Genomic DNA, 16376 nt, shown 5'->3' with positions numbered 1-16376 from the left:
CCCACCGTGCAGGTGCATCTTCCGACGCTATACTGTGCACCCCCGGACCACCAGGCAATGCTGCAAGCACGCAGGCCTGTCCTCACTCAGCTGGCCCGCCCTCACGCCCGAGTTAACGAGCGTATGAGTTGAAACCGGCCGAACTCATCGCTGAGCCTGCACCATCTTGCGATTCCACAAGATGGCGCCGGTGTATTACTAAGTCGGGCAGGAGTCTTCTGAGGCTTGGGGACTCCAGTGAACAACTCCGTTGCTTCAACTTGAACTAGGCCTCGATTCTTCAACAATTTTGTAAGGTAATTTCTTCTGTAACTGTGTTTTCACTTTTTTTCACATTTGCAGCTATTTCGATCCTCCACTATTCCCAAGTCTATAAACAGTATTTTTAATCACTTTTACAACTTTTAAAATTGAGCATTTAATAGTCTAACTGGGGAAGGTTGGAACCACATGTCTACCCTCTGCGCCATCTTGTCACAGTATCTGACATAGTTTATAGTAAATCACTGTTAAACCTTCTCATTCCTCTGTTTCTGCCTCAGTCTACCTTTAATCAACATTAAATATTCTCCCCCTGTTAACTTGGTGTTAAAGTATCAGCCTAAGTTTACCACACATCACCATTAAACCTTCTTCCCAGTGTGAGACCGTTTTTACTGTATCTGCCATAGTTTATTGTAAATCACTGTTATACCTTCTCACTACTGTGAACTTGGTGTTACAGAGTCTGCCAAAGTCTACCTTACATCATCAGTAAACCTTCTCCCAAATGTGAGCCTGGTGTTATTGTATCTGCCACAATTTATTGTACATCACCGTTAAACATTCTCCACCATGTGAACCTGGTGTCACTGTGTTCACGAAAGGTTATCGTACAGCTCTGTAAAACATTTTCCCCACTATGAACCCAGTGTCACAGTAACTGCCTCAGTTTCCCATACATCACCAATAAAGCTTTTTTTTCCCACTCTGAGCCCAGTATCAACGTATCTACGTAGTCTCCCGTACATCACCATTAACCTCCTCCCCATTGTGCACCAGATTTCACAGTATCTGCCACAGTTTATTGTACATCATTTTAAAACCTTCTCACTACTGTAATCCAGGAGTCATATAATCTGCCTTATTCTACCGCACATCTCTGTTAACCCTTCTCAATACTGTGAACATGGTGTCACAGTGTCTGCCAAAGTCGACTGTACATCACATTCACCCCATGTTGACCCATTTTTCACTGTTTTTCCCACCATTTATCGTACATCAGAGTTCAACCTTCTCCCCACTGTAAACTTGGAGTCACAGTATATTCCACAGTTTATTGTACATCACTGATATACCTTCTCCTCATTGTGAATGCAGTGTCATCGTATCTGCGTCAGTCTTCCGTACATCACCATAAACTTCTCCCCAATGTGAACTTGGTGTCACTTTATCTGCCACAGTTAATATTACATCACCATAAAACATTGTTCCAACTGTGTACCTGGTATCACGGTATCTACCACACCTTATCATGCATTACTGTTAAACCTTCTCACTACTGTGAAATTGATGTCACAGTATCTGCCAAACTCTACTGTATATCACTGTTAAATATTCTCCCCATTGTGAACCTCATGTCACAGTATCTGACACAGTTTATTGTACATTACTGTTAAACCTGCCGGATAAGCTCCAGATAGTGGAGCATCTGCAGCAACTGGGGCCTCACCGCTCCACCTGGTCCAGAGCCTCTGGTGGCTGGCGCCCCTGCAGAGATTATCGATGGCTTAATGACATGACAGTATCTGACCGTTACCCCATCCCTCTCATTCAGGATTTTACGGCCAATCTGCATGGCGCGAGGTTATTCTCCAAGGCCGATCTGGTGCGCGTGTGTCATCAATCCCATTGTCGCCTGAGGACATCCCCAAAACAGCCATCATCACCCCCTTCGGCTTGTTCAAATTTCTACGCATGCCTTTGGAGCTCAAAATCATCACCCAGACATTCCAGCACCTCATAAATACGTGGCGCAGGGATTTGAATTTCATGTTCATTTATCTGGATGACATTCTTGTCGCCAGCAGAGACTGGGCACAAATCAAGTCTCACCTGCACACCCTCTTCTCCCTACTGGCCGAATCTGGCCTAACAATCAACCTGGCCAAATGCCAGTTCCGGAAAGAGTCCATGCAGTTTCTGGCCCACATCATCATGGCCGAAGGAGCTACACCAGCTGCTATGAAGGTCACTGCAATCAGAGATTTTCCATGCCCGGACAACCACAAGGGGCTACAAGAGTTTGCAGGTATGGTCACCTTCTATAACCGATTCATTCCAGGAGCTGCACACATCATGCAGCCACTCTTCGCCAAGGACAAGATACTCGCCTGGACTCCAGAGGCCAACAGGGCATTCAAAGCCACGAAAGTTGCCTTCATGAAGGCTACCCTGCTCCTCCACCCACGCACCGACCTTCCTATGGTGCTCTCCATCGATGCCTCTGCCACTGCCATTGATGCAGGTTAATGGACAGTGGAAACCACTGGAATTCTTTAGCCAACTTCTTCATCCGCCAGACCGCAAGTATAGTGTTTTCAACCGTGAGTTGCTGGGCATGTACCTTGCTGTGCCTCATTTTCGCTATTTCTTGGAGGGGAGGCCTTTCACAATTTATACCGACCACAAACCCCTCACTCAAGCTCTCGCTATAGCTAGAGATCCCTGGTCGGCCCACTTACACCTTCACCTGTCCTTTGTATCGGAGTTCACCACCCACATTCAGCACAAGGCAGGGAAAGACAATGTGGTGACTGAAGCGCTCTCCCAACCGGCCATTTGCTCGCTGATACCCAGCCTAGACTATGACCAGCTTGTCCCAGATCAGAAGTCCGATGAGGAGATGCAGGCCTTCAGGACTGCCATCATGGGCCTGCGGTTCCAGATCCTCCTGAATCCTCTCAGTGTTGAGCACCCTGCGACCAATGGTTCCCTAGCAGCGGCGCAGGCAAGTCTTTACCATATCCACGAGCTTTTCCACCCTTCCATCAGGTCCAAGGTTCATATGGTGGCAGAACACTTCGTCTGGCACAGGCTTCGAAAGCAGATTGTGGACTGGGCCAGAACCTGCACCCATTGCCAGCTTTCCAAGGTACACAGGCACACCAGAATGCCCGTGCAGGATTTTGAACATGTCCGAGAACGTTTCAGCCACATACATGTGGACATTGCCAGCTCCTTACCCGTTTCCCGAAGTAACTGTTACCTTTTCACAGTGGTAGACTGCACCACTCGTTGGCCTGAGGTGATCCCGATGCCAGATGCCTCCACGGACTCATACTCCCAAGCACTTTTGACCGGTTAGGTTACCTGGTTTGGCGTCCTGGCCCACCTCACCAGCGAATGTGGCACGCAGTTCACCTCTGCACTCTGGGCACAGCTCATCAACAGACTGGGAATTGAGCTGCATCACACAACGGTCTATCACCCACATACCAATGGACTGGTCGAACGATTGCATCGCCACCTTAAGTCGGCACTTGTGGCCTGCGTCACCGGCCCCAACTCAGTGGATAGGCTGCCTTGGGTAATCCTGGGAATCCGTTAGACACCCAAAGAAGACCTGCAGATGTCATCTGTTGATCTGGTCTACGGTAAACCACTAGCCCTACCTGGTGACTTTATCAATGCACCTCACAACCTGCAACAGTCACCGCACGATTTATTTCTCCGACTCCGGGCCCAGTTTGACTCATTCACACTCCCACCACCGCCCAGACATGGCACACAGGCCTCTTACATCCCCAGTGAGGCCCTTCCACAGCACTCCTTCAAAGACCATATGAAGAGCCGTACAGAGTCATCCATCATTCGGGATCAACCTTCACACCAGACATCAGTGGTAAGAGGGAACTGTTTACTGTGGACAGATTAAAGACAGCATACCTCGACCCCAACGAGCCAGTGGTCGCGGCTCAACCCAAGAAGTGAGGCTGCCCGGCAAAAAAGGCCATTGGTGCCGGTTCTGGGGGTCTGTGTGGCGGCAAGCCATGACGCAGGCAATCCAGCCCCTCATGTCACGCACGTGGCGGGGCAGCCAGCCAAAGTGGCGCTGTCGGGGGTTTCTCCCTGACCTCGGCACCAGACTCAGAAGCCCGCATCCTGCAGCCCACGTGACCACCCCAGCTACGTCCGGTCCCCCGGTGTGCTTCTCAGTCAGGTCCGGGCTGGGAGCATAAGACCAGCCAGGCAGACCTGAATAAAGGAGTTTTTGCTCACTGAACTCAACCCATCTGGTTGTGAGGTCATTCAGTAACAGAGTAGCCGCCGCTACAGTAGTATCTTAATTTCTTTTCCTTTCTTTTCTCTTTTATATGTTATCAACATATATTTGTAAACACTGTAACATTGTGATTTGATATTAATTGTTATAATATTTGATTTAAAGGAGGCTGGTCCAAAAAAGGCATAAAAAAGATTTTAATATGGGGACAGGAATAAAAGAAAAACAGAGGGTACTGGTGTGAGGGAGGGAAGGGTAATATTGTTGTGGGGTAGGTTCAGATGGGTCAGCTGAAGGGACTCGACCGATCCATCCATGATTTGTCCAGCAGCTTCCTGCCATATAGTGGTGAACCAGGGCTTTGCCTGATGGGGACACGGTCCTCTGAGCTCTGCACAGATAGATTGTGCTTTTCTCTAAAACACACTTCCTCAGGTAAAGCAGAGGAAGTGGAAAGGCCCTAGTGTGAAGGGGTAGGGAGGGGGGTGATGGGGAAGAGTTGGGACCCTCCAAAATCATTATGATCAGGCCTCGCTCGTATTTCTCTTCCCAGGAGAAGGAGCGATCTCAGAGACAAGACACGAGTCCAGAAGAACCTCGCATCCCAGCTGAACAGAGGTCGGACAACATCATGATGGCCTGAATCTCTCCCCTTCTTCTCCCTCTGGGCCTGCCAACCCCATTCCCTGCATCTTCCATGTCCCTTCACCCACGCCCCCTTTCTTCCCTACCCTTCCTCCATCCCAACACCCTCCTGCTTACCTTCCCCTTCCCTCACACCTATGCCCTAATCCCAGCCCTCCTCCCTTCACCTCCCCTTCCCCCTCCCCCTTTCCCCTTACTACCCTAACCTAGGGGAAGGAGTGGTAGGGGAAGGGGGTAGGAGAAAGGGGGTAATGGAAGTGGGGTGAGTAAGGGGTAGGCTTGGGGTTGTGGGTATGGGATAGGGGTAAGGGGTATGGTTTGGGGAAGGGATAGGTGTAGGGTATAGGGGTAGGGTTTAGGGTTGGGTTGGGTGAGAGTAAGGGTTAGGGCCGGGATAGAGGTAACATCATGGTTAGGGTTAGGAGACATGGGCTAGGATTAGGTCTAGGTTTAGGGTGAGGTTTAGAGTTTGGGGATGTGGGTTTGTGATGGGTTTAGGGGAAGGGGGTAGGAGAAGGAGGTAGAGGTAGGGTGAGTGTTTGGGTTAGAGGAAGGTGGGTAGAATTAGGGTTGGGGTTAGGGGACAGCGTAGGGGTAGAGATAGAGTTAGGGGATGGGGTAGGGGTAGAGTTAGGGGACGTGGAATAGTGATGGGGGTATCGGTAGTGTTAAGGTTAGGGTTTGTTAGGGGTTAGAGTTAGGAGTAGGGGAATGGGAAGGGGGAGGGGAACTGGGAGGTGAAGGGGGAAGGAAATGGGGAGGGTAATGGGCAGGGGAATGGGGAGGGGAATGTAATGGAAGATTAAAACCGTTTTTTTTTACTTTTGCAACCTTTGCTTCTGCAAGGCTGAGAACCTGCTTGTTTTTTAGAATCTGCAGACTTAAGCTAAATTCCACCGAGGGGCCAGAGATGCAGTTATCTGACAAAAGGACATCTGTGTACCAAGAACATTTAATCTTCCTGCTTGTTTTGGTCACAGGCTGTCAGAGGCCTAGCCTTGATGCAAAATAACCATTGTATTCAAAGTGTTGGAATCAGAAGTACCTTCACAGAAATTGCTCGAGACAAAAATTGAGAACAAAGAACATTTATTATACAACAGTGCAAAGTTGGGTGTTTCCCCTTAGCCTGGGAATATACACACACACGGGGGCTCACCCAACTTTTATACAGTTGATTTCAGTATAGGAATACCCTCCCCCTTACATTCTTCTGCCTCCTGGATAGGTTTTGCATTAGGCAATCCTGCCTGCCTACATTCTGTTTCTGTGAACTTGAAGGACCAGGGGGTATCCTGTTGGTGTCTCATCATGTCATTATCCTCATTGCCCTTATTCACAAACCTGTCTTTGTTCTAATTTACACCTTCCCAACTCTCAGCGACAACCTCTTCATATGTAGAACTTGCTAATACTGTCTAGGCCTTACTAATTACATATGCAAAACCTGCTAATTCTATCTAGGGCTAGGAGACCCTTATCTTATTCAGACTAACTCTGCTTCCTACATTCTATTATCTATTGTCTATCCTTATCTCATTCATTCGGTGAACTTGCTGATTCTGTCTAAAGGCTAGAAGATTCTTATCTTATTCTGACTAACTCTGCTTCCTACATTCTAATATCCATTTCTTATCCTGTTCATACTGGCTTTATTCATTTACACATATATCTATATTAGTTTCCTCATCTTCATATATTTATATCAGTTTTACTCATCTCTCACAATCCTCACTTTTCTTTTAGCTACACTTCGTGAATTCTCAACTGAAATGTATTACTTGCAAACTTGGTCTTTTTCCCAGCTGGTCAGTAAACGAACTGCAGTCTCAGTATCATTAGACAGAATTAGGGAAACATACATCCTTTGGGTTATAGTGTTCTGATGAGGGGTTCGATTAATTAAATACTGCACACAAGTCTTTAGGCAGGGGAGCACCATAATGGCCAGAATAGCGAGTCCAGCTGCTATAAGGGCTGTGGGTATCAGACTCCAGTTACCAATAAAAAGTCTAGTCCATCCCACACCGGACCAATGTTGCCAAGTCTGAATCTGGGCATGGGAATATTTTCGAACTCCTGAAGAAGTGTCTTTAACCGCCTGACCGTTGTGAGCATCGTCATTAACCTGTCTTTCACAAACGTTGCCTTCAGCAGCCAACGAGTAATCGAGAGCCAGGCGGTTTTGTTGAACTGTGGCTCGTATCTGTCGTCTTTCTTCAGCCCATAAATGCAGGGCCATCGCTGTCTGTTCAGTGATGATCTCCAAGGCTGCCTGGAGTCTGATTAAACGATTTAAATGCCAAGCAGCTTTATTATTCTGGAGCAGCTTATGTCCTTTACAACTGGAACTCCCCTTACAGTGGTGGTTTTTTAACATTCCGAATGTCTGTGTGACCCAAAAGATGCTTTACAGGAGACCAAGTTGGGGAGCGGTGTTTCTTGTCACTTAACCTGTGAGTTGCAGCTTGTCTGTGAACATTAGCATATGTATTAACTCTATCTCTGCCACATGTACCATCCTGACTACCATTCTGCCTGTCTTTGTCCCACCATCTCCTTTGTGCTATCCCTTTAAAACTCCTCTCTTTAATACCTGTAGAGGCCAAAATACAAATCAAATCTACTCCTCTAGAGCCGTTGTGTTCCCCTGGTCCATGTTGGGATCCTATATTATTAACCCATACCCCACTATGACTAGACTCTATACCTGCGCCCTGTCTACATTCTAAAGGTAAATAATTGTCACCTCTGCTGCCCCTGTTCCAGGAGGACTTAATACACTGTGAGCAATTTGGTGATTTCCCAAAAATTGGGAACCAACAAGTAAACAAAACAGCAAATGGTAAAAACAACATTACAGCACTTTTTCCCGGCGTAGTGTAACTTTCAGATCAGAAGGATGAAGGACTGCACGCCAGGTGGAGGGTAGATTATCAATGTCGTTAATCTGTGGTTCAGCAGCTCATTTAATTCGTTGGATGTGGCTCCATCCCTTTTTCTTTTGTTCGCACGGCAGTGTCTGTAATCAAAAGTACACAATAGGAGCCATCCCAGACAGGTTTTAGTTGGTGATCTTGCCATGCTTTTACATATACCCAATCACCAGGTTTAATAGAATGAATGGGATACTCCAGGGGTGGGCAGTAACAGCTGCATGTCTATTTTCTCCGTGAGCGCAGCCTGTTTGGCAGCTGCATCTGCCTGTCTGTTCCCCTGTGCTTCAGGACTGTCACCACCTTGATGGCTCCGTACATGAACTACAGCTATTTCCTCAGGTAATGTAAGAGTATCTAGAGATTGGACAATTGAGTTTTCATGGATCAACTTTTGTCCTTTTCCAGTTATAATTCACCGCTCTTTTCAGTTCTTCCCAAAGGTGTGCACTACACCAAAAGCGTACTTTGAGTCTGTGTAGATCGTGCCCACCTTGTTCTCTAGACCCTGGAGAGCTCTACAGAGGGTATACAATTCACAAGATTGTGCTGACCAATGACCGGGAAGGTGACCGGCTTCAATCATCATTCCTTCTTTCCCATCCACTACACTATACCCGCTATAGCAAGTGCCATCAATGCAATGGGAAGATCCATCAATAAACCACCTTTCACCCTCCTGTAAAGGCTTGTGAGAGATGAGGAAACTTGACATAAAATATGAAAGATGGGGAAACTAGTGCAGACATGTGGAGTGATGGATTAAACCAGTATGAACAGGCTAAGCATGGAAATTAGAATGCAGGAAGCAGAGTCAGCCTATGTAAGATAAGAATCTTCTAGTCTTTTCGACAGGATCAGTGAGCCCACCGTATGAATAAGATAAGGAGAGGTAAGGAATAGAATGTAGGAAGTTCAGATAGTCTGGATGAGATAAGGGTCTCCTAGCCCTAGACAGAAGTACCAAGTTCTACATATATAATTAGTAAGCCTTACACAGATTTATCAAGTTATGCATATTAAATTAGTAAACCCTAGACAGGATTAGCGAACTCTGCATATGAAGAGACTGTAGCTCTGAGAGTTGGAAAGGTTTGAATGGGGACAAGGGCAAGGTTGTGATGATAATGACATGATGAGACACCGACAGGATACCCCCTGGTCCTCCAAGTTCACAGAAACTGCACGTAGGCAGGAAGGATTGCCTAATGCCACACCCATCCAGGAGGCAGAAGAATGTAAGGGGGAGGGTATTCCTATACTGAAATCAACTGTATAAAAGTTGGGTGAGCCCCAGTGTATGTGTGTATTCCCAGGGTAAGGGGAAGCACCCAACTTTGCATTGTTGTTTAATAAATGTTCTTTGTTCTCAATTTTTGTCTCGAGCAATTTCTGTGAAGGTACATCTAATTCTAACAAATGGGACCTCGTCCGGGATCACACTCCCTCCACTGACAGAGTGCCCAAAGACAGGTGTAGCTGCACCCCAGCTGATTCAGCTGGACTCATGGACAGAGGGTGACTGGTCAGTGGATGAAGCGATTGATATCTGAAAAGAGGCATTGAGAACAAACAACGGGAGGACGTTAAGGAAGCACGCTAGGATTAGCTACTGGATCCCGGTAAGAGGAATTTAAGGTACTTCTATTTCTAACAGGCTCATCACTTAAATCCTCTCTAATTTTAGTCTGTAAATCTATTACCTCTAAACATACATGCTCTAACTCATTTATGGTATTGTTAGAATTTGGAGAAACCAAGAAAGCTGCTGGATTGTGTTCTTTATTCGTAATCAGGGTCAAATCATCCCTATCCATTAGGATCGCTTCATATTTTAAAATTCTAGAGTCTGTGAGCCACCTTCCAGCATGTTGTAAGAGAATATTACGGACTGTGTGAGGGGTGTGAACTATCATCGGGGCACCAAACATAATCTTTCGTCCTTCCTCAACTAAAATAGCAGTGGCTGCGATGGCTTGCAAACACTCTGGCCAACCACGACAAATAGGGTCTAAAACTTTTGACAGAAAAGCAACTGGCTGTCTATAGCCTGCCCTCTCTTGTGTTAGTATTCCGGTGGCTACACCTCCTTTCGCATTGGTATATATGTCAAATGGCTTATTTAGGTTGGGTAAAGCCAACACTGGGGCACTAATAAGGCACTGTTTCACCAAGTTAAAATCTTTAATCTCTTCCTCTGTCCAGACAACAGCTTCGCCCCCTAGAATTGTGAGTTTATCATAGAGAAATCTGACCAGGCTAGAATAATTTTCAATCCAGATTCTACAGTATCCCACTAAACCAAGGAATTTCCTAAGTTCTTGGGCATTCTTGGGAGGGGGGATCTGTAGAATACCACGTATCCTCTCTGGACTTATTTTCCTAGTTCCCTGACTTACCAGATGACCTAAGTATTTAACTTCTGATTGAACAAATTGTAATTTTGATTCGCTCACTCTGAGACCCTTATTCTCCAGAAAATTCAAAAGTTCAACAGTATACTGTTTAACTAATTCGTAAGTTTTTCCCATAATTAACAAATCATCAACATATTGTATCAACTGACAATTCTCTCTCCGAGGAGCCTCATCTAGTATTTGTTCTAAGACCTGACCGAATAAATTTGGTGATTCTGTAAAGCCCTGGGGAAGGACTGTCCATCGGTATTGATTCTTGCGTCCAGTAAAAGATTTTCCCATTCAAAGGCAAACATGTCTCTGCTCTCTGTTGCTAACAGGCAGGTCCAGAAAGCATCTTTGAGGTCAATCACACTAAACCATTTACTATGGGGATTGATTTTACCCATTATTGTATGGGGATTAGGTACAACTGGATGATGGGTGAGAATAATTTTGTTCAGCTCCCTCAAGTCCTGCACTAATCGATAGGTACCATCTGGTTTTTGGACAGGTAAAATTGGGGTATTAAAAGGTGACATACAAGGTTCGAGTATACCATCTTTCACCAACTGGTCAATTACTGGCTGCAGCCCCTTTCGGCCAGTTATAGGAATTGGATACTGTTTTCGTCTAATTACTTGTTCAGAATCTTTTAAAGTAACTTGCAGGGGAGGAATATCTAACACTCCTCTATTGCCTCTTTCTGCTCATACGCCAGGATTTATTACTTCTCAATCTTCCTCGCTTAATACATACAATTGAACCCCGATACCCTATTCCTGCGGTCTGGTGCCGATAGCCTATTGGTCCTGTAAATCTCGTCCTAACAAACAAACTCCAGCTTGGGGAACTAGTAAAATATCCTCTGTTATTACCTTTTCTCCCATTTGTATTCTTACATCTCTTAATGCAGGGACTGTAAAGTCCCTTCCTCCAAATCCCGAAATCATCACGGTCCCCTCTATCTTAACACCCTCGGGTGGTTGTAAAATACTAGACTGGGCTGCCCCAGAATCTACTAAAAAGGTCATCGTGTCACTGTGGGGTTCTATGCTTAAATTTACCAGTGGTTCTCTGTGCAGCCCCACGGTGTGTATTGACTGAGAACCGTGACCCCCCCCCCCCCATTCATAATCTGCTTCCATCTGTCGGACTCTGGCTTTACCCTACCCTTAATTTAGTCTATGTGTCGTCTGAGTCCAGCATGCTCGTTAAATGAAGTGATAGGAGAATCAGTTTATTACACAGCATAAGAATAAAGCTTAACAGAGCTCTGGTTCAGTCGTTCGTTCATAGTAGGGAGAGGAGAGGAGAGGAGAGAAGAGAAAAGGAGAGAAAAGGAGAGAGGAGAAGGACAGAAAAGAAAAGAGTCTGCGGCAGGTAAGAAAACTTTTTTAAAAGTCTCTTACCAGGGTCTGCGGGGAGGAGTCGGCGTCGGAGGCGGCCATTGGTTGAGCGAGCGTACAGGAGAGTGTGACGGGAAGATAAGGTCTTTTTAAAGACTCGTACTGGGGACAGAGCCTAGCAGTAGGGAGGGGAGAGGAGAGGAGAGAAGAGAAAAGGAGAGAAAAGGAGAGAGGAGAAGGACAGAAAAGAAAAGAGTCCGGGGCAGGTAAGAAAACTTTTTTAAAAGTCTCTTACCAGGGTCTGCGGGGAGGAGTCGGCGTCGGAGGCGGCCATTGGTCGAGCGAGCGTACAGGAGAGTGTGTAGGGGTTAATTGGTAAAAGGCCAATAAATAAGAGGGACAGCGAGCGGCCCAGCGAGTGAGTGGCACAGTGAAGGAGTGGGACTTCCAGGCTTTGGCTCCTCAGGCTTCGGCGAAAGCAGGCGGAGAGAAAGCTAAGATAGTCTTTATTACTACTTCATTGGGGTAAGGGATGAGTGTTAAGGCTGTGTGTTGTCGGGAGTGCCAGATGTGGGAGGTCCTGGAGTCTTCCAGACTCCCGGATGTCCATATCTGCACTAGGTGTGTCGAGCTGCAGATTGTCAGGGACCGTGTTAGGGAACTAGAGCTGCAGCTCGATGACCTCAGGCTGGTTAGGGAAACAGAGGTAGTCATAGACAGGAGTTACAGCCAGGTGGTCACGCCAGGGCCACGGGAGGATGAAAGGTGGGTAACTGTTAGGAGAGGGACAAAAGAACGTAAGGTGCCAGAGACGAGCCCTGTGAATGTAACCCTCAGTAATAAGTACGCCTCTTTGAGCACTGTTGAGGGGGACATCAAGGTTGGGGGGAGTGACAGTGGCTGTGCCTCCGGCACGAGGTCAGCCCCTGTAGCTCAGAAAGGGAGGGAAAGGAAGAGGAGGGCAATTGTGGTAGGAGACTCCATAGTTAAGAGGACAGATAGGGGATTCTGCGGACGCAGCAAGGAGAACCGGATGTTGGTTTGCCTCCCTGGTGCCAGGGTCCGAGATGTTGCTGCTCGTGTCCCAGATATCCTAAAGTGGGAGGGACAGGAGCCAGAGGTCGTGGTACGTGTAGGTACCAATGACATAGGGAGAATTAGAGAAGAGGTCCTAAAAAGTGAGTACAGGCAGTTAGGTAAGGAGTTAAAAAGAAGGACCGCGAAGGGGGTAATCTCTGGATTACTCCCTGTGCCACATGACATTGTGAATAGAAATAGAATGAGGTGGAGGATTAACACGTGGCTGAAGGGGTGGAGTAAGGGGCAGGGTTTTAAGTTTCTGGATAACTGGGACCTTTTTTGGGGGAGATGTGACCTGTACAGTAAGGACGGGTTACACTTAAATCCCAGGGGGACCAGAATCCTGGCAGAGGTATTTGCTAGGGCTACTCAGGATCCTTTAAACTAGAATGATTGGGGGGAGGGAACAAAATAGTACAGAGCAGTAAGGAGAAGGTTAGAATGCAAACAAAGAAAGTTTGTAGTAAGTATTTGAATATGGATGGGCAGGTGATAGAGAAGGGAAATGCTCTGGAAGAAGATGAAGGGCAATTGGCAGGAAAAGTAAATAATGTTGTTCTTAAAGATGAGGGAAAACAGGGATTAAAAATTGGGAAATCCCTGAAATTCATATATTTTAATGCCAGGAGTATTGTAAAAAAGGTGGATGAGCTGAAGGTGTGGATTGATACTTGAAAGTATGATGTGGTAGCGATTAGTGAGACATGGTTGCAGGAGGGATGTGATTGGCAACTGAATATCCCTGGGTTTCGTTTTTTTAGGTGTGATAGAGTCGGAGGGGCAAGAGGAGGTGGGGTTGCATTGCTTGTCAGGGAAAATATTACAGCGGTGCCTAGGAAGGATAGATTAGAGGGCACATCCACGGAGGCTATTTGGGTGGAACTGAGGAGTAGGAAAGGAGAGGTTACACTTGTAGGGGTGTATTATAGACCACCCGGAGGGGACCGAGACCTAGAGGAGCAAATTTGTAGGGAGATAGTAGATATTTGTGATAAGCACAGGGTTGTAATTATGGGAGATTTTAATTTTCCACATATAGATTGGGAAACACATTCTGTGAAAGGAATGGATGGGTTAGAGTTTGTGAAATGTGTGCAAGATAGTTTTTTACAACAATATGTAGAGGTGCCGACCAGAGAAGGAGCAGTGTTAGATCTACTGTTGGCAAATGGGATGGGTCAAGTGACGGAGGTTAGTGTTGGCGAGCACTTCGGGTCCAGTGATCATAATGCCATCAGCTTCAATGTCATTATGGAAAGAGAGAAATCAGGGCCAAGGATTGAGGTTTTTGATTGGGGAAAAGCTAGATTTGAGGAGATGCGAAAGGACTTGCAGGGTGTGCATTGGGACAATTTGTTTTATGGGCAGGATGTAGTAGAGAGATGGAAGTCTTTTAAAGATCAGATTTTGAGAGTGCAAAAGCTTTATGTTCCTGTTAGGTTAAAAGGAGGGGCAAAAGGTTTGAGAGAGCCGTGGTTTTCAAGGAATATTGGAAACTTGGTTCGAAGAAAAAGGGAGGCGTACATTAGATATAAGAAGCATGGAGTTAAGGAGATGTTTGAAAGATACATTGAATGTAAGAGGAATCTTAAGAGAGGAATTAGGAAAGCTAAAAGAAGGTACGAGAAAACTATGGCAAGCAGGGTGAAAACTAATCCAAAAGAGTTCTACAAATATGTTAATGGTAAGAGGAAAGCTAGAGACAAAATTGGTCCCTTAGAAAATCAGAGTGGAAAACTGTGTGTGGAGCCTAGAGTAATGGGGGAGATATTGAACAGTTTCTTTTCTTCGGTATTCACTAAGGAGAAGGATATTGGGAGATGTGGGATAAAAAAAGCAAATTGGGTAAATATGGGGAATATAGAGATTACAAAAGGTGTAGTTTTAAGGCTTTTGAAGAATATAAAGGTGGATAAGTCTCCGGGACCAGACGGGATCTTCCCCAGGACATTGAGAGAAGTGAAGGAGGAAATAGCAGAGGCTCTGGCGGTAATTTTCCAAATGTCATTAGATATGGGGATAGTGCCGGAGGATTGGCGCATTGCGCATGTGGTTCCGTTATTTAAAAAGGGTTCAAGGAGGAAGCCTGGCAACTATCGGCCTGTAAGTTTGATGTCTGTGGTAGGTAAATTAATGGAGAAAATTCTTAGAGATAGTACTTATAAACATCTGGATAGACAGGGTCTGATCAGGAGCACTCAACATGGATTTGTGGGAGGAAGGTCATGTTTGACCAATCTGATTGAATTTTTTGAAGAGGTGACTAGGAATGTGGATGAGGGTAGCGCAGTGGATGTTGTCTATATGGACTTCAGTAAGGCCTTCGATAAGGTACCACATGGAAGGTTAGTTAGGAAGGTGCAGTCTTTAGGTATAAATTTTAAGATAGTCAAATGGATTGAACATTGGCTGAAAGGGAGAGGCCAGAGAGTGGTAGTGGATAATTGTCTGTCAGGTTGGAGGCCGGTGACCAGTGGTGTGCCTCAAGGATCTGTATTGGGCCCATTGTTGTTCGTTATATACATTAATGATCTAAATGATGGGGTGGTGAATTGGATTAGTAAATATGCAGACGATACTAAGATAGGTGGAATAGTGGATAATGAAGAAGGTTTTCAAGGATTGCAGAGGGATTTGGGCTGCTTAGAAAAGTGGGCTGAAAAATGGCAGATGGAATTTAATGCTGATAAGTGTGAGGTGCTTCATTTTGGTAAGAAGAATCAGAATAGGACATACGTGGTAAATGGGAGAGCATTGAGGAATACAGAAGAGCAGAAAGATTTAGGAGTGATGGTACATCGTTCCCTGAAGGTAGAAACTCACGTGAATAGGGTGGTGAAGAAGGCTTTTAGTATGCTGGCCTTTATCAATCATTGCATTGAATATAGGAGTTGGGAGGTGATGTTGAGATTGTATAAGACGTTGGTGCGGCCTAATTTGGAGTTCTGTGTGCAGTTCTGGTCGCCTAATTATAGGAAGGATATAAACAGAGTGGAGAGAGTGCAGAGAAGTTTTACCAGAATGTTGCCTGGGTTTAAGCATCTGGAGTATGGGGAGAGATTGGACAGATTGGGTCTTTATTCTTTGGAGCGTAGAAGGTTGAGAGGGGATTTGATAGAAGTATTTAAGATTATGAAAGGGATAGACAGAATGGATGTGGATAGACTATTTCCGTTAAGAGGAGGAAAGATTAAAACAAGAGGACATGAGTTAAGAATTAAGGGGCAGAGGTTTAGAGGTAACATGAGGGGGAACTTCTTTACTCAGAGAGTGGTAGCTGTGTGGAATGATCTTCCGGGAGAAATAGTGGCGACGGAGTCAATTGTATTATTTAAGAAAAGGTTGGACAGGTATATGGATGAGAAGAAGATGGAGGGTTATGGGCATTGTGCAGGGAGGTGGGACTAGAAAGGGGTGTTTGGTTCGGTGCGGACTAGAAGGGCCTAATGGCCTGTTTCCGTGCTGTAATTGTTATGTTATGTTATGTTAACTGATAATTAACTAATAGTTTAATGAATAATTCTGAAAATGAGGCCATTGTCGTCTCAAAGCATATTTCCCTGTCAATGTTTGCAATAATACTCTAGTCAATATACTTTTCTATAAAAATATTCTGATTGCTGCATAACTCTTTAAAAAAATATGTTTGGAAGTGAATATGGAATTGATTGAAAAAGATATTGAATACAAGGAAAAATATTCATTT

Source organism: Narcine bancroftii, unplaced genomic scaffold (assembly GCF_036971445.1).
Source record: "Narcine bancroftii isolate sNarBan1 unplaced genomic scaffold, sNarBan1.hap1 Scaffold_106, whole genome shotgun sequence".
NCBI lineage: Eukaryota > Metazoa > Chordata > Chondrichthyes > Torpediniformes > Narcinidae > Narcine > Narcine bancroftii.
This window is presented reverse-complemented; position numbering follows the sequence as displayed.